The sequence below is a fragment of the Anser cygnoides genome, chromosome 10 (assembly GCF_040182565.1).
Source record: "Anser cygnoides isolate HZ-2024a breed goose chromosome 10, Taihu_goose_T2T_genome, whole genome shotgun sequence".
NCBI lineage: Eukaryota > Metazoa > Chordata > Aves > Anseriformes > Anatidae > Anser > Anser cygnoides.
This window is the reverse complement of record NC_089882.1, coordinates 991,951-1,012,875: the sequence shown is the minus strand read 5'-3', so window position 1 is coordinate 1,012,875 and position 20,925 is coordinate 991,951. Positions and strand designations below refer to the sequence as shown.

At 37.4% G+C, this 20,925-nt stretch overlaps 1 long non-coding RNA gene across 5 annotated transcripts; it reads left to right on the top strand.

Annotated features, from left to right (window-relative positions):
* The first annotated feature begins 8,129 nt into the window (after positions 1-8,129).
* LOC106040540 (uncharacterized) lies at positions 8,130-18,960 on the top strand. 5 transcript variants are annotated; one of them, XR_010833955.1, is made up of 6 exons: positions 8,130-8,711; positions 9,224-9,721; positions 10,105-10,212; positions 12,073-12,141; positions 14,854-15,013; positions 17,797-18,960. It is a non-coding gene; the product is annotated as an uncharacterized lncRNA (long non-coding RNA). The 5 variants fall into 5 exon arrangements; XR_010833958.1 differs by lacking the exon at positions 17,797-18,960 and having other exon boundaries at positions 8,130-8,526; positions 14,854-15,701; XR_010833957.1 differs by lacking the exon at positions 17,797-18,960 and having other exon boundaries at positions 9,224-9,296; positions 14,854-15,701.
* The last annotated feature ends 1,965 nt before the right edge of the window (positions 18,961-20,925 follow it).

Below are 20,925 nucleotides of genomic sequence, written 5' to 3'. Positions count from 1 at the left end.
TTTCATCAAGTCCTCTATGGACCAGATTCTCAAAAGCATGATGCTACCCAAAAGCTGACTCACCCATTTCTAACCTTCCTCCTCTCTAAAAAGTCTTTCCATCATGCCACCTCATCACAGCAGCTCCTACCCACTGCCTGCTGTGATTTTTCCCATTTCCTCCCCTAAGGCAGGATGCGGGCAGCAGCCCAGTGAAGACCCTGAGATTTCTGGTGCTGCCATAGCTGAGCCATGGGGCTGCTGCACTGGGCGACCGGAGCGGTCTGGTGCAGGCAGTTTCAGCCCATCCCCAGCTCTGGCCTCTCTGCCTCAAGCTGGTGTTCACTGCAGCCATGGCAAGCGAGTAGCAAAAGTTGTCTACAAGCTTGCAGGTCTGATTCCCTCTTTAGGAGAAAGACCAGAAAAAAAAGGAAGTCTTGAATATCACGATCGCTTGTTTTTTAATGTTTCAGTCACTAACTTGCCATGTTAGGTTCTAAAACTAGACCATGACCCTGCAGTGGCCACATCATTATTACCACACCCAAGATAATGGAGATATCACCCAGATCTCAGCTGGGTCCTGTCCTGTCATCCAAGCAACAGCTGTCCTGAATTAAACTCATAACCAGTCACTCTTGTAAGGCAGAATATTGTTCAGAATAGGAAATGTGTAAGGAAAATATTGCTGTATAGATCCATTTTTGAAAAGTTAGTATTTCTGTATGAAAAGAGTTTAATACACTTTAATAACACCAACCAAATATGTTGGAATATATTTGGATACAGTTATTAGCACTCAGGTAGACTAATGTAACTGTCTAGGAGATACTCTTCAAAATGAGCCTGGCAATACAGAGCATTTGCTTTCTATACTCTTTTGCATTCTGCCATCACATATCTATGCTGCAATTTGCAATGTATAATATTCACATTATTGCCTTAACTACCATGTGCTTTATGAGTGGCATGTGACAGGGACTTTGAGGGAAGAGGAGAGGGAAGGGTTTCCAGCTGCTCATGTATCATGCTTGCACCCACCTGACAGCTTCTCCAGACAGGGTTGTACGTCCCCTCATCAGTTGGAGTGAGAGGCAGGGCATGCAGCTGGCTTTGCTGTTTCCCAAATGCTATTGCAGAGTGCACCATGGGGCAGATCAGGATCATGGGGTGTTTTGAAACAAAATGGCTCTTGGCTGTGCAAAATAGAAGTAGCCGTTAGTAACAAAAGTGTGGGTATTGTGCAGCACACATAAACTCATTTACTTAAGCAAAACCATGCAGATGCACCTGAGGTTACCTATTGAACTCTCTGAAATACATAGCAGAAACTAACTGTGCAGTATGCTGATCTAATTGTGCATACACAAGGGAAAATGCTTTGCTACATTCTTAAATAAGCTCTGTAGATAAATTGGATGCTATCAAATTAATAAGTTTATACAATCAGAAAGCACAGGAGATATTGGCTATCCTTTTACTCCAGAAGATAGTTTTGTACAGCAATAAGCAGAAGACCCAACTATACAGTGCCAAGCGTATCTCACAGGTAACATCCAGAACCCTGGGAAAACAGGATGTATGAGAGGCATTTAAGAATACTATAAGGTTGCCGTTAAAGATAGAGAAATAGCAAAATTGCTGTTCAAGTCTTATTTAAATTCTACTCCCCACTGTTTTCCATTATGTTTGAAAACCTGGAAACAGTTCAGCAGCCTGTCAAAAAAAAAAAAATTACTTTTCTGTAAGTGGGAGAGCTGACAAAATTACAGCAGCTGGGTATCTATTCCTCTGCACTTCACTGTGCAGAGCTACAGTGGATCTTCCTGCAGAAAGCTAATCAAGGTGGAAGAGAAAAATTGGTTTCATTAACAGTCTCTATCACTGAAGAGTCAAATAATTTTTCACTCTTAAGTTGCTTTCAATTACAGAGATATTACTAGAAGTAGTTCTGTGACAGAGAGTTTTAACGGTGTTTTTTCTTTTTTAGCACTTTGCTTATTGTGCTCTCCTGTTGCACCCATTGGTGGGTGCAGATTAACACCTGCTACTGTTTTTACAGAAAATGATGAATGGTGCCATTACTGGCACAGCTTTATGTGAGCAAAATTATGCTTGTGCATTTTAACTTTTGTAGTTACAGTAATTACCACAATTACTTTCAAATTATAGTTTGCATGGACCCTGCACCAAAGCTGAAAAACTGCGAGCAACCATCTACCCACGGTTCTTGGAGAGGACTGTAGGCAAAATGTAAACTGCGGGCTTGCTCCATGCCTTCCTTGAGTCAAGAGAAAGCTATAAGGCACCCGACTTGTTTTGCCCTCAGCTAGCCATTTTCATAACACTCCTCTCTAAGACATGTATAAGGAACTCACATTTCAATTTATAGCTATATTTGATTCAAATATGAAGTGTGTAGTTCCAAAGCTTGAGTCAAATCACAAGTGCTTATCTGGATTTTTGCAATCTGACCCATGTGACTGAACTAATGGGCAAAGTTGTACTTTGGAGTTAACTGCACACATCAGTTGTACCAGCCATTATAGTTCATCTACCAGCCATTATAGTTCATCTCACCTGGTGTTGACTGTTGAATGTCTGAGCAATCTAAGCTGCTCATCATGGTTTCCTTGGCAGTTACTGGGGATCACTCCACCAAAGACAAACGAGTGGTATTGATAACAGTTGCCCTCCAGTAGTGTTGACTATAGAGGGAGCTAAGAAAACTGGCTTGGACCAGAAGCCCAGCTTTTACTTAGACATCTAGCTGAGCTGAAGGAAAACTGCCAACACCACGTAGTCAGATACTGCCCTTCATCCAGTTAAGCAGCTGTCACACAGTTGCATTTTCTTATAGGTAAAAGATGTTAAAACAAGGATGTTTCTGAATGCAAATCTTCTTTTGTTTTGTTTTGTTTTGTTTGTCAGGCTGAGTTTCCTACAGTGAGATGTACAGAAATCATAGCCCGTACTTTCTGAAAGGTGATAATTGAAAATGTAGTTGTTAAGAGATCTAATAATCTTTTAGATTGTTAAACCTATAGCTAATAAAAACATTAATGACCTATTTATCTGTTTGTTTGTTTCCTGGAGCTAACCATGAAACTAGTCATCCTTTCCTTGTTTTGTGGTGAGACCAGAAAAAGTATCTTTGTGGTTTAATCTGATATAAAATTTTCTCTAAAATACTTTGCATAAAAATTGTTCTTACAGAGAAATGTATTTTCAAAAAACAAAACAAAACACTATTCCTATATCATGTTTCTTGGAATTAATCATCTCCATTCATACAAACTGACCATTATATCTTTCTGTTGACAGCACTGTGTTTTCTTTTCTTTTTCTTTTTTTCCTAGTACATTTGTAGCATGTGGATCAAAGGTTTATGGATTCTTGTCTTTTCTTGAACCCAGAAGCAAAGTAGCAACACAGCCAAGTTTTGAAAGTTTGTAAATCATTAAGAAACAAAGCAGACAAAACATATAGTGTTCCCAAGAGACATGAAAGCATCTGTGTTGTGATCTACATACACAAATCTGTTGGGACTAAAGTTAGTTGTTCAGTAGGACTTGGAATGCATTATGATTCAGATCTTCTGTTGTAACTTTAAGGAATCAGTCTATATATTTTGTCTCAAATCCCTCAAATTCTATGTTTGTAATGGAGTTGAACCTGTCCACTACTCTGGACTGAACTTCAGATTTCAGGACACTCTGATCTCCATCCAGATTTCAAGTACATGTCTCATAATACATGTTCTCCTTGAAAGCAAACACTGTAGAGGTTTCCTAGGCTTTGGTTTCTTTACAAACCTGGTAAGAAAAGCTATCCCTATTGAAGTTAGTGGGGCTTTGTCACTACCTTCAGGATTTCATCCCTGTTTCTTACTGTTGTTTTCTTGCTTTGGTCCCTGGTGATAGTTTATCAGAGGTCTCCTTTTCTGCTTGCTTCACCTGACAATGTTTAGCCTTACTCCACACAGTCAGCAAGTTCAGTATCAGGCAGGAAAATGGCATGTGCTAGCACATACAGGTATTACTGTCGTTCACCTTTCTTTTCATAAACAGTTTTACTCAGTGCTAATGCTTTATTAGGGCTATCGTGAGGTTCCAAGCCAAATGCCTTATATAAGTTATACATCTGTGTTGTTACCTTCATCAGTTTGTTTGACAGGACTTATTTTTCCATAAAGTCTTCTTGACTGGCACCAATTATACTGTCATCCTTTAATTTTCTACTAATTGAATACCTTATCAGCTTTTCCATTACTTCGCTTGGGACTGTTGCCAGACTAACTGACCTATAATTACTGTGATCATTCTGCTTCCTCTTTTGGCAATGTTGCATACTTCTACTGTTCTCTGGCAACCTTTGGATTTATAGTGCATGAGCTCTCTGATTTAAAACATAATCATCTCTAATAAAACGATTTTAACAGTGACTTTCCTGAAATATGCAATGCAATATCCTACAAACTTATCGTTTTTCTTCAAATACTAAACAATAGTGTTTGTCTGCATGCATCTGTATACCATATATGTTGTTTCTGTCTTATCTGTAATATTAATAACAATGTTGATTTAAGCAATCCAGTAACATGTTCATACCATTTTAAGGAATTGTAGGTAAGTGGATATAGTTCTCAAACACATTCTTATTTTTCTTAGCAATGAATATTTCCTTAGCTTTCTTTATGATATTTCTGTGTTTTTTTCTATTTTTTTCTCATTTAAACAGACCACTGTTTGATTTGATATATTTTCATATATACAAGCAAGAGAAAGTTAGAGGTTTTCTGTTATGCAGCAAAGTTGTGTTATGTTTTAGTGTTTTCTGTCAAAAAAAAAAAGGAAAAAAGAGAGAGAGACATAATCACAAACACTGTTCAGATGTAATCAAATGATCAGAAAAGATGCCTTGATTGAGTTTAGTCCTTTCAGTGCTGAATGGTGTTATTTTACAGCCCAGCGCATTTATTGTATTATGTCCCAGTAAAGATCAAGATATCCTCAGCTCAGGCTCCTCTTTGTTTCCTTTTCCACTGTCCTTTTTTTTTTTTTTCCTTTGTTTAAACATGAGTTATTTAGAAATTCTACTTATTCTCCTAAACTCATTCACTCTTCCTTCAAATGACGAGTATACTTATGTCACTGCACCAATCCATACCAGCAGAGCAGTTTGAAGTTTACCAGTGACATTTTGACAGCTGAAGCCTGTATTTTCAATTTACTGGGTTCTGTATCTCTCCTGTTTACTGTTGCTTCGCAAGAGAATGATATTTTATAAACACCTAGTAATTTTGTTAAAATAAGGAGCTGGACTTTTAACAAGAGAGCACTTTTTTTAAGGTTTGGCATTCAGATATAAAACAGATGTTTATTGTACTTTTTAAGTGTCCAGAAGATCTTGTCAAAAGTGTCTGGCATGTACAGTTATTTTTATGTTATATAGAAGTGTATATTATTCTTTGTTTTCATGTATTAACTCACGTATATTATTTCATAAATGAATTTTGTTTTCTTATTATGGAATAATACTTTTGGTAATTGCCTACAGCTCTGCATATAAATGTGCTCTACAAAGGTGTTTGGATTAAAGATGTCTGGCTGCAGCTTTATTAAACAAACTGTTCATTAATCTCAAGTATTATCTAGCATGCCAAAGACTTTCCCTTTGTAGACATTATGGGTTTATCTATGGAATCTCTTCTCCAGTCACTTGGGCTTTCTTACCTCTAGTATGCCAAACCCATTTCAGTTGTTTCCCCATACAGAACACAGGGTGTAATAATGCAACTTCAGCCAAGAACTGAAGTCTTGATATGCAGCTTTGCATTGCCAAATCACATTAGCAGTCTGGATGGGACTATAGTCCTCCCATTGTGGAATGCAGATCTCACTTTTAAAGTTGCATCAAAGAAAAACAAAATAAGATCAGCTTGTTAATGGTATTTTTTCTTGAGACATCAGTCCTTTCCAGGTATTATTCTTAAAAGAGAACCTTCTTTGTTAAGAAAGTAATGCTCCAGGAATAGCAGCCATTCCGACTAAAATATTCACACTAGATTCTGCAGAGTCCACCAGTTCCTGAGCTCTTGGCTAAGTTCTTACCCCTGAATAAGGAAAGACAAAAACAGGAAGGCTTAGTTCTTAAAACCTCTCAGACAACAGAGTTTAGGGCCAGGCTAACCATGTTGCGTGCCAGTCTCAGCCTTAATCAGTCTCTGCCATTGTTTGTGCTAATTTAAATCTAGGGCAAGACTGTTGACTTCAGTAATGTTGACTTCAATAATTACAAGGAAAGAAAAATCTGAATTTTGACCTATTTTTCTTTATGACACCATTTCCATTCTCTTTCATCTTATTTCTTTTGTCTTAGTCTAGGCCCTCTCCTTTTCCATCAGCCAGTTAGTCACCTCTGCAGTTTCTTTCCTCTCTTTTTCAGTTTTTGTTTTCCTCTGATCTTTTCCTCATTCTTCTACTGAAAATACAGTTTTAGCAAATAACGGTAAAAACGTATTTTTCCTGGACTAAGAATGAATTTATACAAGAGGGACTTAATACTACTCTCTGTGTAGTCTGATTCCCAAAAAAAATAAAAATAAAATGAAAGCTAATTATGCAGTGGTTAATTGAGCAAAAGGGACAACTATAAATAAGCCTAAATTTAGAGTTACAACTATTAAGTCAAAGACTGCTGAAGACCATGAGAGTATTTTCACCAGCTTCAAAAGGATCTGAAGCACACCCAATCTTACCTTGCTATTTAGCACAACTTTAGGTTAGGACTGCAGTAACAACCTAGGGAAACTGCCTTGAAGGTTAAACTGGCCTTTAGTTTCAAAGGGAATGCTTGACAAATTTTGCCAGACTCTCGGGTTTTAATTAAAGCACTGGAAATTTTCAAAGTGACAACTACTTTAAGACTTCTTTTACTTCTTTTTCTTCTTGGGTGGATCAAGTAAAGTAACCGAAAAAAGAACATCTTTGCTTGGTGTTTTTTTCTTTCATTCAGATGCCCATCCAAACTCCATTTACTGAGAGGAAAAAATATTCCTTTGACCTTCTTGATATCTTGTGCAGAAACAAAGTTATTGGGGATTTATCCATGTTTGTGTGTTATTGCACCAAGAATGTCTGCTATCTTTAACCAAACCAAACCAACCAACCAAAAAAAAAAACATTACCAGTCATATTTCTTCCTGTGATGACCTTGTGTATCAGAAATATATTCAGGAGAGTACCATTAACTGAATGCAAGATCAGTCTGTAATTGCAGTACTTAAAACTTATTTATTGAAAAATTGGTCACTCAGATCCTCTATAGAAATTTCAGGCCTAAACATGTTCCACTTTTGACTCATTTGTTGTGCCATGTGTATGATGGTTTCCTGCTTGCACAAAACACCTATTTTATTTTTTTAATTTATTTTACTTTGGGCTTTGTTATCCAGAGCAGTAGCCGTTTTTTCAGTGTTCCAAAGGGAATGGACATTGTGAAAAAACATATAGTCTTGAAAGCAATGTCATGTGGTGCTACTGCCAAAGCACAACGTGTGCCTGAGGACCCAGAAGTTACCAAATGACACAAATCACACTGGCCGTGCTTTCTCTAGCATAAACAGATCTCCCGTCCGAAGTTATGTCTGTGCACATTATGTATGTGTACATGCTATTCTTTAAAAAAGCTGTGGTATGGTAGGCCTCCTAGGGAGCCATGGGGAGTTTTGGCTTCCCGCTCCTTCCTCCTTTAGCAGTCTGCGTGAGATGGTGGCACACAACTTTGAACTTTGTTGTAAGATGTGTATATGAATCTTGTATATAGAAATGTATGTAAATATTGTAAGATTTCTATGCAATAAAAAGTACTGGTGTATATATACATATATTTATGTATATTTTAATCTTTTTTTTCTATCATAGGTCTGATTTTTCAATCATTTTCACTGTTTAGATTTCCTTTATCCCATGGGCAGATTCACTATTTTCCTGAACCAGGAAGGCAAAAGCAAAATTGAGAATAAATTGTTTTCTCATCTGAGTTTACAGCGTCTGGTAATATGTAGGTTTCTTCTCCAGATAAACTGTACAAAAAATTAGCACTATGCCAAAATCCCTAGAGCGCCTGTTAAATACTTAAAAAAAGACTTGTTTTCACAAAGGACTATCACCCCTAATTGTCAAATCCATTCCAAACAAAACTAGGAGAAGATGAGTGGGTAATATTTTCAATCAGCAGTCAGGCCTTTAAAAACTTAACTGTGGGCAGTTAGAGCTAATGCTGCATTTTTGTCTTATCAGTCACCATTTCATGGATTTCATTATTTTCCTGGGTTTCTTTCTTTCAATACTTTAAATGTAATTTTTGACATGTGGGGAAGATGTATGTGACAGGACAGTGTTTGGAAAGAGAACTGCTGAGCTGATTTCCTCACGGTGTGGCCTGGTATGTGGAAGTGCAGGCCGCCCTGTCAGCTCGGGCTGGGAGGCGGGAGCTGGGCTGCTGCGGCCTACCTGCGAGGAAGGCCTAGGCCTGGGACCCCAGGTTACTTGGGTGCTTATGGAGTAACATCTGTTGAGAAAGAACTGAGTTTCTCCTCCATTTCTCACTGTCCTACAAGGATAACATCTAGTGGACTCTGTCTTGGCTCTTTTTTTACTTTGTTTTGTAATCCCTTTGAGGGCTGTTCTCCACCCTCTTTTCTTTCTCCAGTACTGTGTTGCTTAGAGGTATTGTCTTCCTCCAAGGTCTTTACGCTTTTAGCTAGAATTAATGACATTTGAGTCAGACAGCAAAAAGAAAACTGGATCTTTCCAGTTTGGGGACCAACTTTGTTGGCTTTGTAGAAGGACCAGCTCTGGAAATGGTTGAAATAAAGGGAAGTTGAACACTCATCTCTGCCCATATATATTAAAGGCTTTATTTTCAAAGAGGTCTCTGTTTTTGGAGAAAAGAAAAGCCGCAGGATACACTTATGAGGGAAATAATTTCTAAAGCCATGCCAGATACTCAACTCTTTCCTCTGGCCCGGCACTGAGAAGCAATCCTTAAGCTGCCTGCAGAGGACATCTGGTGATCCTGTGGTATAGGGGAGTCATCATGTTGCTTAGCCACTTTAGGACATCTGCTCTTTTTAGCTTTTGGAGAGTGATGGGACACAGCCAGAATTTGCAGTATTTTGAAACAGATCTGCCAGCAGAATAGTCCCTGAGGAGTTTTATCCCTGCTGGTGTAATTTCAGGTTCGTTCTCTCTTTGCTGTTTCCACATCAACCAGAAGAGACTCGGTACATCTCCAGAACAGAAATCAGAGAGGTATTTTAAAGCAGCTTTTGCCACATCTGTGGACTCTTCCCAAAAAGTAGGTTTCCAGACAGGAGAGATCTGTTCTGAACACTGAATATAAGTTTTTCCTGGAAATATCTTAGCCACTAATAAAGACAAGAAGTGCATAGCTTTGTAGAGTCAGCATGAATCAGGAGTTAGGGATCATATTAAGTTGTTGAGAGTACAAGGCAATCAGTACAGCTCTGAACTTCCCTGAACATGTCCTTGATGTGACACCCTAAGTGCCTGCTGCAGTGGTGATGTTTCTGTATGCCAGGAATGTTGAGGCTCAAACAGTCAACACCACCTACCATTTCATCCTCCCCTTGTACCACCTCCCACTCCACTATACTTGGATTCAAAACGTGAAAGAAAAAATGGTAGAGTAAATCATTCAGACATCTATCCCGATGGTAAGAGCAACTCTTAAGAGGTAAATCTGCTTAAAACATATGGGTCAATCATGGATCAGTAACCGTCTTCCACTCTCTGCTGCCTATTTTTTTGGTAAAAAGATGGCCCAACCTGCATCAAGTAAATAAGACTTAAAAAAAAAAAAAAAAAAGATTAAAAAAAATAAGATAAACTAATATGATATGAACTCAAAGAGGATGGTATATAAATTTCCATCTTCTCCCATGCTACTCTCTGTAGCTGAATGCATCATTACGTAGCTTGTTGTATCAGATTTCCAACACTTTATTCCATTTTTATAAAACAAGTTTCCTAAATGCTTAAAATGTTGTGTGTTTATCTGTATTGATCCTCTGAAAATTCTGACATTTTTGATTTCTAGATTTCTAGGTAAACACACATGAATATACACAGTAATTTCTGTATGGACAAGATGGACTGGGACCTGTGGAATTAATTTTATCATCCTTCTTAGCAGAAAGCTGAGCTGGTATGTACTAAATTATTTTTATTCTTCTTTAAATATGCACTTCTTTCATATTTCTAGGTAGAAAGCTACAGGAAAACTAAACTTATAGTCTAGAATGCCAACAATGAAGACCTAGGAAAATCTTTAGGAACATTGTGTTTAATGTATAAACTATCATGAATGGTACAGAAATTTTTAATCCTGTCCTGAACAGATACAAATTATGTGTTTGGTGTTTGATTTTTTTGTTTGTTTGTTTTTAAGTCATTATGCAAATGAGTGAATTATTCCAGTTAGGTATCAAGATGTTCTTGGCTCTCGTATGTTTGGATTAGTGAAAGTAAGACATTAAAACTGGAAGGAGTATCAGTGTTTATGTAAATATGAATTCTTCAAGCATCTTGAGCAGTGAGAGCTAAACTGACTTGTGAAATAAGCAGGTATAAACTCTATTGCCTTCAAAAAAGATTTGCATGGTTTATGCTGTCACTGATTCCAGTGCAGTCAGTTAATTGAATAGATCTTATCTTCTGAAATCATCTTTGAGATTTAAGCCTCTTCTGCAGGTTTTCTAGAGACAGATATGTTTCTAGAAACATGAACTTCAGAATTTTAATCACTTTTTAAGACTACTGGCACCAGTGATATGCATAATTCACAAGTTTCACATTGCAGGCATGTTAAGGCAAATGAACTATTGCAAACGTAGCAACTTACTGCGTATGTATAAATCCAGAAATAAATATTGTTCACAGTTCACTGCTCAATGCAAAATGACTTTTTTTTCTCTTGAAATACAGAGGCAGCATTTTATGACTTCTATGGTCACCAATAGGTATGAGAGTGAATAGGTGGATTTCAGTATTTTGGTCATGGTCGAGAATGACTATACATTTTACTTTCCACATGTATTATATACTAAAATGCATACATATAAATTAACAGCAATTAGAATTTTAATTAGAAAAGTATCTTGTAATTAATATTTTCCTCTGCTTTCCTTCTTCAGAATCTGAAAGTCCTTTTCTGAATTTATTCAGAAATACAGTAGAGGTTTTTAAAGTAGTTCATTTGCAAATCTCCACCACAAAAGAGAAGTAGTAACCTCTAAGATACCCAAACACCCTCGGGGAAAATGGCAATGCCAATGCCAGGAAATTTTTCTTTAGGGTGCCCTTAACTTTATTAAAAATCTCTTTGTGTCTTCATGAAGGGAGCTAAGATGCTGATTATTATTCTTTGTCTGCTCCTCAGTTTTTCATTCCCATTTATCTTCCACATAGCATTAGCCAATACACGAAGCAAAGCACCCTTCTAGTACTCTCCATATGCTTGACACATCATGAAAAGCCACCCATGCTTCTGAGAGATGCTCATGGCTTCTGTAGCAGTTCAGGGCAGGGAATGGAACAAAAGGGTTTGAATTAGGCAAATTAAGAATGATCTCTAAGATAAACAAGTATTATTCAGTAACCTTATTTAAATTCCAGGAAGTCTGAAGTCCATACCTCTTGCTTTGTATTGCCCAAAGCCTGCTCTTTGTCTGCTGTCAAATTTTCAATGTATGACTGGAGGTGACTGACTTTTCTGTTCATTACCAGGCATAACTATTTTCTCACTCTTCAGTAATGCCTTCACATGCCTCAGTTAAGCTTTGTGACTTTTGGCATGAATTCTACCAGATCTGAGAAGGAGGAGAAGGATGTAGCCCATTTTCTCTAAGAAAACTCAAGTCACTCTTTGTGCCCCACTCTATTGTCCCTGTCTAAAGTGATTGGAAAACTTTACCTCTTGCACCTGATTTTCTGTAGCTTCAGTGATACTTTAATAGACTAATTCTGATCTTTTTATTTTCATCTTTTTACATGTACTGTCTTTCAGTTTAACAAAGGAAAAAGAAGGGGAATAAAAACAAACTGCCTTCAGTCTTTCTGCTGGGACTGAAGATGGGTAAGCTTTGAATTTCATATAGCAGTGGCATGGGAAGGGTGCAGGGAGCATGGAGATTTCATATCATTCTGCAGTTATTTGCTTTAGTGGAGCTCACTTTCTACAAAGCTCAGTGAGTGGAGTAGGGGAACAGTTGTTTACCCTTTGTTCTTTACATTCATAATAGAAAAAGATGCAATTTAGAGCTCTGTCAAACATAGGCGATCCATCTCATGCAAGGTCTTGAAGTATGGCATTGTTCCAATTTGGAACAAAGCTCCAAAATTTCCAAATGTTCACTGAAGGAAATTGTTAGAGGAAAAAGAAAAAAATCACCCTGGGTTATCCAAATCATTTTAATTTGTCAAAAGTGAAGTGTTTTATTTTGGCTTTGATTACTTTATATTTTTGATATGATGTATCTAACCTTATACAAAATTAAATACCTCCTTCAAAAGCTATTTTTTTAAACCCAACCTTTAAGTCCAACAATACCAAAAAGGACCATCTGCTAGGGATACCACTTTGAAAGTAGGTACCAAATTTTTCACAGATGCATACAGAGATTGTCGAGCAGTGCATTTCAGCCATTTATTCATTTGTAATAGCTTGTTTAGATTTGTTTGCAACCATTTATTCAACCATGTTGAATAAGTCAGTCATCACAGTAATGCCAAGATGCAAGGGAGTCCACCTAGCATACACTGAACTCTCTCCTCTAATTTCATCTAAGTATGGGCCCAGAGGCCCCTAGGGGAGCCCATGGAGATGTGTGAGATATCATGGCATAGGCTGAGCATCTGCCTCTGGCTAATTGCAGTAACCTGTTGCACAGGTCACAACCCTTTTTAGCTGGAGGATGAACTGTCCTGGCAGACAACATTAACAAATGTCCCTTTTAATTTAAGTAAAGATGGACTGCATTTTGGGTTTCCATAACCTTGAAAGATACTTCTGTGAATTACCCTTGATCTGGAACTAACAGGACCAATGTCAGCAGGTGTGCCCAGACCATACAGATGGATTTAATGTATCCTAGAATAGCAATTGGACATAATGAAATATTTAAGGGCTGCATTATCTTTTTATTATTATTATTATTTCCTATACCTGGACATATATGAAAGCAACCTGGGAGTGTAACTGGGAATAGATGTTTTGAAATGATTGAAGCTAACATTGAGAAAAGGACTGTCCTGCCATGTCTCCTTTCATCAGCTGCCAACGTGTTGATCCTGTGGGGCTTGTTTGTTTTTGTTTGTTTAGTAATCAAGTGGTGGCCTTTTTAGTCATTCTTTAATCATCAGGGCATAACATGTTCACATGTGGCCATGACGCATAACTCCATCACAATTCCTTCCTACTGACTATAAAAGGCCTGACCACAGCAGCACCTAGGAGGGCACATTCACTCCTTGTTTCATGCTGCACTCACAGCTTGATCACTGCAGTTTAGTCACTGGTATACAATTATGCATGGGCTCGAATCACCATATTTCTCAGAATAATTTGTTGGTAGAGAGTAGACCTCTAAAACACACAACATTAGTTTAGAGAAGTGATCAATTTCTGCCATTTGTTTATGTCCTTATTGAGTATTAATGCAGTGAAACCCTGGTCACAAAGAGCTATCGTTAACTAGTGCACATTTATTTGCTTAAGGAGTCTGATAATCAATCATCAGATTTCTCCACTTGTTTCATGGCATTGTATTTCATCACTTGTTAGGGTATGAAACATTATCATTCTTTACATAAGTTTGTTAACGGAATATTTATTTGAAGAGATTTCAATATAAATAAAGATTTTCTACATATATTTCTTTAAAAAGATTTATTTTTATTCCAACTATTTGCTTTCCTGTGAAAACTCCAGAAGTGTAAATGGCATGAAAATGGAATTATCCATCAAAAAGAAGGGGTGATCTCTCCAAGTCAGGTTTGGGTGGGGTACAGCAAAGGGCTTGATGTGTTTGGGGGATTTTACTCTCTGTCCTTCTTCCCCCACTACTGTAGATCATTTATCCTTTCAGAAAGCAAAGGAGGGCTGGTATAAATTAGGAATGGTAATGTAAAAGCTTATACCCACTGCATAAAAGTCTTTCAAATTAATACAAGCATTAAATTGCCAAAGTTTTTTCCATATACTGCAAATATTAAACATGACATGCCCGCTAGGGTTGGTATAAAGTTTTGTCAACATTTTTGGCATACAAGTTCTCAGCCTGGGGTCAATATTTTCTTGACCAAATTTTGTTGTTTCAGTTGCCTTTTTACACTCAAATATTGTAACTCAAATATTTCAAAAAAAAAAAAAAAGAAAGAAATTTGGCAGGCTATTAGTCCATAATGTGGTCTAATGCCTTCGGGTATTTTTTTTAAATGTAAATCATTGAGATATTTAAGGTTTGAGGTTTAAGAACTGTGCACACACTTTAACAACTTCTTTTAAAAATATTTAGTATGCATATTTACTACATATGTATCTTATAAGGTCTAGAGATTAAACTGGAGATTACTTGCTAAAATATGCAAACTGCTGTCCATGAATAAACATCCTCATGAACTGCTATTGAAAGTTTCTTATTTAAAAAATGTTGTTTAAAACTACAATAAAAGTGAAGGGAAGTAAGATGGGGGAAGGAAAAAGCAATGTTTAAGTAACTGTAATGGTTTATCTTGGCCACAGAAAATAAAGACGTTCATTTTTTTTCTCCTGGGATCTCATCCAAAGCCCACTGAGGTCAAAAGAAGATTTTCCACCTATTCCCATGTGCACTGAATCCAGTCTCTGCTCTGTTGCTCCATTACTGGGGTATGCTGATGTGCTACAGCAGCCGCCCACATAACACAGTAGCCCACCCATATGCCATATGCATTACATAGGTTTTGAGGTAAGTTACTGGTGGCAAAGGAACTCTCCTCTCGAGCTTCATTCCTGTCTCTGTAAATTTGAATCAGATTTCCACTTTTGCCTTGACATCAGTGCTTACAAGTTATTCATTCACACAGTCCTCACTTAGTAAAATATGGGAGGAAAATTGTTGAATCCTGCAAGGGTACAAATGTTCCACCAGGCACGTGCACATAACAGTGCTACATACTACACAGCATCCATTGGCCTGAGAGTTATCCTAGGTATAACTTCATTTCGAAGTTGATCGTAACATCAGCCTGGGAACACATTTTGTAATTTTTTTAGTTAGGAATGACAGGATTTGTGTAATCAATGAACTCTGGCACAATAGCATACAATGCTCTTAAGAATGCAATTCCTGCAGTTTGTAGACAATCCGTTCCTTATGGTGATTTCTGGGAGCTTGTAAACTCTCACTAAGATGCTGGCAACATCCACCAAACATCTCAGACACATTGTCTTTCTGAACCTGAACTTCTTAAATGGTGGTTAAACATGTTGTCTGCTTTAGTTTCCTGTCTATCTTCATCATAATCCAGCACCTGTTTCCAATAAATTATACACAGAGCTGTATCAGCAACACCTTGGCAGCAGCTGCCACCCTGAAAAGCAGAATGCCCTTGAGGACAATACACCTGTGAACACATACAGTGTTTATTTAGCTGAAAGCCAAAACTTTAAGTTACATAAAGCAATTATCTAAAGCCTAATGTATGCCCATTATTAACACAAAATAACCTTGTTCTTAAAAACCAATAAAAATTTATTTAAAGGATTTTTTCCAAATCCCAGGGAAACATGTACTAGCACTGTGGATCTATTAGCCTAGGACTTAAAAGTCTGATGGTGGGAAGACATGTGGGGGAGGCTGTGTGTGCAGAGTAACAAAGTAATAGGGCACAGATTTGGAATTCATTATACACTGAGATGAGAGAAAGAGCCAAGCAGTTTTCAGAGAGGCTGTCAAACAACAGACTTTTTTTCATTTTAGTTCTGCATTATAAAGTAGCATTTTGTTGCTGAAGCATACAACTATTGTGTTTAAGATGGTGTTTGATCTTTCCATCACTATGAGACAGTAGGAAAAAATGGTCCTGGGAAAAAGGTTTTCTTATTACTAGAGCGAAACTTTCATATCCAGTTCACTACCAGCACTGCCCTTTTATGTAACAGTGAGCCTTTTTTTGCAGCACTAAGTAAAGTTACTTGTTTGCAGCAGATCACAGGATAATGCAAATGAAAAAAAAAAAAAAAAAATCATATTATTAAAATAGAACAGAAATCTGAGATAAGTTCTCAAGTTTTGGTAAAGCAAGAAGTAACACAAGGAACACTGTAGTTCCAGTAATTTGCGAAATACATTTTCAGTTCAATATGTATACTTGTATGATTATCTGGCACATGAACCTTATAAATCACTTAAAGGGAAAGACATTTTCTACTTAGTGTTTCCAAAATTAACACTAAATATGGAAAATATATATATGTGTGTATGTGTATGTATATATTCCTGTATAAACATTCATGAAATGCTTACATTTTTTAACTCATAATTCACAATACTTTAATTCCCTATCTGATGCTTCCTGATGCTATTTAAGTGATCATCTTAAGTGCTTTTAGGTGAAAATGCGCTTTAACACTTCTGTTTGGCCAGACCTGAAAGCTGTGGAAGGACTTGCTAATGACTATTACAGTTTTCTTAGGTGTTGCTTTTTTAAACACTTAAAATGTTCAATGATAATACATGTGGAGTGATGATGCCAGAATGTAGATATTTTCCCATTGATAATTTTGTACGATTAGATCCAATGGGTTATATTAGGTTTTGTGAAGTGCAAAACAAAATTCTAAGAGAATAACATTAACGTAACTTCATGATACATGCTTTGTCTTTCAAATGTGATTCCAAATGTAGCTAATTAAAGTAACTTATTTTGTTTCATATTTTATTATCAGATAATTTAAACTTTAACAGCTGTATTTTTTTTTTCCAACTGACTATCTCTAACTGCTCTATTGTCATCTCTGAATGAGAATGGTACGTTTCAGAGACCCAAGCTAAAACTTATGGAGTAAGTCAATGATTCCATTTCTAAACCTCCAAATGACTGTTCTGATTACTCATGCAAACCTATATTTTTGCCAGGTTTCCTTAAGAGTTTAATACAAGTAAAATTAATAAGAGCGTATTTTCTTCTCATAATGCACATGCCAATATGATAGAATGATTGTTGCCATATACAGATACAAACCTGCTTCTTTGGTTTCAATTTTCTTGGCTGTGTTTGATTATAATTGAATATAAATGCTAGAAGCACCCAGCTAAGATTCCAACTAAAAGGAAATTTAGTGACAGCCATGAAAAAAAAGAAAACTATTTATTTTCCCCTGGAGTGTTTAGCTTTTATTAAATGTCAACAAATCTAAAAACATGCTTTGCTAATCTATGGTGTGTATGGGAAATAAGTCACAAACACAAGTTACTGAAGATAATGTTTGCTTTGTTTTAGATAAACAGGATTCAGAGAACTGAAATCTCTCACAAGCATTTAAAACCTACCCCTTGTTTTCCTTTAACATTTGTCAGATCTCCCACTGGTGATCAAAGAATGCCAAGCTGCGGTATAGCATGGGGTCTGAAAGCAGACCTACATTTGTGATTGTTTGCTACCCTCTGTGATAAGTTTATCCATCAGTTTCTTTCCTGTTGACTTTCATGTGTGCTATTAACCCAGGATGTTATATTTTCTCAAACAGAAAATGGAATTACAAGCGGAAGATGCTGCTGCTTTGAAAGTCTGCTGCTGTGCTGCCCGTTGGAGACTTGCCTTGGGCATGAGGACCACAGACACAAAAACAGCTTGGCGCTGGGAGCCCCACTTTGCTGTGGCATAAGCTGGGTTCCTGCTGACCTCACATCTGTCTTTGCTTGGGTTTTGCTGAGGCTGAGATGTTAAAGTGGAAGTAAATGCTGTACATAAGAGAAACATGTCAGTCATAAATGAGAGCGCACAGCAACCATGCTTCATCTGGCACAGTATTTCATAGGGTTAAGGGGGGTGATGAGATTGTAGGGCTATGCAGGTCAGTATAGTCTCACCCAAGGGATCTCAGGTTTGGTTCAGTTTGGTGAAGAGGACTGCTAAGGCTTTATACACCTGGGTTGGCTTAGGAAGTGGTTGATAGAACAAACTATTGCTAGGATTTGACATTGCAGCCTATACGTCCAGGATGGAAGTGCTAAGACAACCAAAGGAGGAGGGTAGAACTGTGGACCACTGCTCCCCTGTCAACAATAACCTTGCTGCAGTGTGGTCTCTTCTATACATTAGCAGTCATCACTGGTTTCTCATGGAGTAATGTTTTGGCCAGGTAAATGTAAGGTTTGGGTTTGGTCTCCAGTCAGATGGTACCCAAAAATAAGTATCACATGACACCCGTCTCTTATTAAAAAGCTGAGCAGAAGAAAGCACAGATGCAAAGTAGTTTGGGCACCATAAACAAACCACCACCAGAAAAGCCAGGTATGTATCAGATCGTCTTTTTAGAGAACATTTTTTCTCAGGCGTAATGAGGTGGGAAGAGAGCCATTGGCAGAAGATTTTCCCTTACTGCAATGCCTCTTTTATTATTTTCATTAAATTTCTTTTCACTCCTGGTAATACACAGAACAATAAAATAAAGCAACATGAAAGTTCACAGTATGCAAGATTCATCTTGCATCCACAGAATTTGTGTAACCCATTTTAAACTGATGTTTGCTTGTTTAAGAAAGCACACCTGCACGTTACCACTTGTGGTAAATAAGTTTATTAGCCAAGGAATGTCTGCATACTTTCTGGAAATCCCATGTAAATGCAGTTATGTTTTCTGTTAAGATCCCCCTTTGTTAAAAAAAAAAAAAAAAAAAAAAAAAAAGAACACATCTATCCCACTGCCACACTCCAGAAGGTAGGAAAACAAGCAGTGAATGATGTACAAACATGCAGGAAAGATGCAGGTGAAGAGATTCACAGAGATTAAAAACGTCAGTCCTGATGATTCAGTGTGTCTTTCCATGTAGAATTTAAGCATTCTGTTTCATATTATATTTATGTCAGATCAAATGCTCCAGTCAGAGACTGAGACTTTATTAGTGCCTCATTTGTATTTGTTTTTACTTTGAATTAAAACCTAAAGGTGATGACAGAAGAAATTCATATGCTTAGCATCCGATTAATAATTGAGAGCCACTCAACTTTACTAATCATCCATTTGAAGAGAATTTACTTATATGAAGAGATTGTTCCACTTAGGACAATTTTTTTTTACTTTTTTTTTTTTTTTTTAAAGAGCAGAAGGGTGGAAAGAAAGTGAGGGGAGGCCAAGGAGCAAAGGGAGAAGGAGCAAAGTGGAAAGCTTTGATCGTTTCACCGAGGGGCTGAGGCAGTTCAAAATGAAAGAATCTCTCACCACCTTTAAAAAAAAAAATCTAAAAGAAAAGAAAAAAGAGGTGGTGGTGTGGAACAGAGAGAGCAGTGTGACAGGAGACAGAACATGAAGCAAGAGCCAAAGCCTCACAGTAAGGGCTGTTGTCAGGCTCCAAAGGAGAAGCTCCTTGCAAGACAGCAAGAAAACAGAAGAGAAGTAGCACCTTGGTTTCCTTAACAGACTCCCTAAAACCAACAAAATGCCAAGAGAAGTGAAGAAATCACAGGAAGAAAAATGCATTCAGGTGACTTTTCATTTTGCCTTTTTCATTACATCTCCTGTGCTATCTAGGTTATAAAATAATTGTGCCACAATGAGACTGAACAGCCTGGAGCTATGGAGAAGCCTGTGTCAAAGCTGCTGGGCAATCTGCAAGAGGAGCAGCAGGTCTGAGAATTTCCATTTCCACAATGGCCATGGCCTGCGTGTATGCTGGGGTTTGGAGAAGCTGGAGCCCACCTGGGTCAGGTGAACTTGAGACAAAAGGCATCTGTCAGCAGCTGGTTCACAATTCATGTGGGGCCTGCTAAAGCTGTGTCTGTTTTAAAATAAGCAGAAAGATAATGAATGTAGTATAAGGTTGTAATTTTGTCATAGCCAATTTGATTGGCACTTTTCTGCAGCCCAATGAAATGAGCAGGACTTTCTGCTGACCAATGTGCTATTACACTTGAGGCAGGATAGTCCTCGAATCTCCTACCCTTATACAGCCTAACTTTCTCTGTTTAAACCTTTTAAGCTACAATGCCTACAACACCTGTCAGTAAGCATCCTTTTGGCAGGCCAACAGAGGTGGATATACAAAAAGGCAAATCTGTGCCTGGATTGTTGACAGGGATCCTAATGGAGTACGTTTGTTTTAATAGGCATAACGTGATGGAAACCTCTACTATCATAATTTATTCTTAAAGAACTGCAGTTTATAAGTAATTATAAACAGTATATGAATTTAATGCCTGAATAACTGCCATCTTTTTTTTTTCTCACTAGCAGCAGTCACTGTTCAGATATTTGAATGACAGAAACAGAACCACACCTACCCAGTGTAATTTATTTTAGTGATTTTCAACAAGATGTCCTCTGTGATTCTGTGTGATTCTGTAAAAAAAAAAATTCCTTGAAAAATCCACATCAATCCTTCATCTCTCCTCTCCTCTGAGGAATGTATATTTATATTATCCTTGAGCCAAGAATGGATCATCATTCACATATGCACAAGAAACATTAAATTGCCTCTAGAGTTTGCTCATTCTTACTCTGTTCTATTACTTCACTTGTGCGGCATTATACATTAAACCAGTTACTGTGCTGAGTATAATAGGACTACCTGGAACTTTACATAGCAGGTAGTGCTATTAGACTGGGTGAGCATTGCTGTTGGTTTGTTTTGTTTGTTTGTTTGTTTGTTTTCAGGAA